The sequence below is a fragment of the Diaphorina citri genome, unplaced genomic scaffold (assembly GCF_000475195.1).
Source record: "Diaphorina citri unplaced genomic scaffold, Diaci psyllid genome assembly version 1.1 scaffold9149, whole genome shotgun sequence".
NCBI lineage: Eukaryota > Metazoa > Arthropoda > Insecta > Hemiptera > Psyllidae > Diaphorina > Diaphorina citri.
Window position 1 is genome coordinate 89 of NW_007386523.1, and position 2505 is coordinate 2593.

The window sequence follows — 2505 nt, forward strand, 5'->3', positions numbered from 1 at the left end:
TTAATTTTTACTTCAACTCCAAAAAAAAAGAAATGTGATTGAAGAAATGTGAATGAAGAGAAGTTAGCAAGTTGTAAATAAACGTGAATGCAGTCACGTACGAAAAAAAGTGTTGCCAAGTGACAATACTACGAAATGTTTGTATTGTACGCCCTAGAAAAAAAGAAAGTGAATTACCGTACACCCGTACAGGCCTGTTTCGTTCCCACTTGTGAGTTTCATCCGATTTTTTTTTTTTTTTCGAATGTCCTATTTCCACTTTGGCACGACACGATTTTTTTAAACGACAAGTGGTAACACTTCCATTTAAATTACTACTTGCCTACAGGACATTCGGAAAAAAATTCTATGAAACTCGCAAATAGGAACTTAGGAACGGTCCTTCAAAGGGTTAAATCGCAAGAAAACCGTACACATTCATCCGGCAACATTGTAAGGCCTTGTAAACATTTTTTGGCACCGAATTTCAAAAAGCAAAAAAAAAAAAAAAAAATCCTGGATTCCTGGTTTCCTGGAATGGAAACCCTTCCGTTGCCTGTAAGCCTGTTTTTCCGATTTACTTTTGATCCCTTTGGCAGTTTGAACCCTTTTCCTCAGTTTTCATTGTTGGAGATGTGTTCAGAAACTTGATGAAGTCAGTTTGAAAAATAGGTAAGAAGTTAGAAGAATCAACAGAAGTGCTGCATGTATCTCAATCAATCTCAATAAGCTTCTATTTTTAGACATTTTACATTGCCTAGTTCCTGTCTTGGATATTATGTTATACCTGGGGGTCTCATTAAATTGTTATGCTTCTATTTTTAGACATTTTACATTGCCTAGTTCCTGTCTTGGATATTATGTTATACCTGGGGGTCTCATTAAATTGTTTTGTGTGAGATATGTCACTGATGAACCAGTAACCTAATTCCTTAATTTGAAAGATGTATGTAGAAAGACATCACTATTGTATTTTACGAGTGGTTAGTGGTCCAGTGAACTGTAGAGCTCGCTCTGAAAAAGGCCCCCTTGAGGTCTAAAATTCAATCACCAAATTTCCTCTATGCTAACAATATTCTGTTCAAGTTTTGATTTAAGTTACATTATTAAAGGTTTAGTTCCTGAAATTTGAAAACAAAACACATTCAATTATTGGATGAAGTTGCAAATGCTTTAGAAATTCTTGCATCTGACCCACAAGCATTCAAAAACTCCTGCTGAAATGCAGTCAAGAAAATCCAAAAATTTAGCTTTTTCTGATTCTTCTCCCCCCCCATTTTTATAAATTTTATTTGATATTGTTTCAGATGAAGGGAAATATCTAGCAGTATTATGGCTCTGCTTGGTGCCCAACTTGTCTTTACTCTAGTCACTGTTAGTATTATTCAGAAGTTGAGTCCACACTATTGTATTTTACGAGTGGTTAGTGGTCCAGTGAACTGTAGAGCTCGCTCGGAAAAAGGCCCTTAAGGTCTAAAATTCAATCACCAAATTTCCTCTATGCTAACAATATTCTGTTCAAGTTTTGATTTAAGTTACATTAATAAAGGTTTAGTTCCTGAAATTTGAAAACAAAACACATTCAATTATTGGATGAAGTTGCAAATGCTTTAGAAATTCTTGCATCTGACCGCCCACTTAGCCTCGTGAGTAAAATGAGTAGCCATGTAATATGTTGTTGTTGTTGTTGTTGTTGGTGTTGTTGTTGTTGTTGTTGTTGTTTTCAAATGCTCGGAGTTGACTATTAGGTCATTTTCCCTAGCCATGTAATATAAAAGCGCATAAGCGACCGGTGCCAGCATGATAGGTAAACATTGGGTGTCAGGATTAATGAGGTTGTATGTATTTGGAAAATCCTACAATGCTTAAGTGAGCACCAAAAAGTATGACAATAACCCAAATTGACTTTTTTCTTTTTTAATGTTATTATTTTAATATAAGTAATATTTTTAATGTTGATTTTTTTCTTCTTTAATATTATTTTTAATATTTTCTTTTTTAATACTTCCTTCACAGGGGACTATTCATGGGTTGGTATGCTTTCTAGTAAGGACAAATGCTCGCTGAACTCCACTATATCTCCTGCGATGGACCAGGAGACTGCCTCATCCTCATCTGGGCTCCCAGAATCTCCCCCTATGACTCTGGCCCTGGACTCTCTTAAATTGGTAAGTAAAGCCGTATTTTTTTGAGATTATTATTATTATTATTATTATTATTATTATTATTAGTATTATTATTATTATTATTATTATTATTATTATTATTATTATTATTATTATCTAAAAATTCAGCTTTTTCTGCTGATTCTTCTCCCCCCCCCCATTTTTATAAATTTTATTTGATATTGTTTCAGATGAAGGGAAACATCTAGCAGTATTATGGCTCTGCTTGGTGCCCAACTTGTCTTTACTCTAGTCACTGTTAGTATTATTCAGAAGTTGAGTCCACACTATTCATTTTCCCGATGGCTTCTTTGTTCTACTGGGTAAATATTATTATTAATTAATTAATTTTATATATAAA

General features: G+C 33.9%; 1 long non-coding RNA gene across 1 annotated transcript; it reads left to right on the forward strand.

The window, feature by feature from the left end:
• Window positions 1-481: 481 nt before the first annotated feature.
• LOC113472841 lies at window positions 482-1383 on the forward strand. Its single transcript, XR_003394996.1, has 2 exons — window positions 482-651; window positions 1287-1383. It is a non-coding gene; the product is annotated as an uncharacterized LOC113472841 (long non-coding RNA).
• Window positions 1384-2505: the final 1122 nt, after the last annotated feature.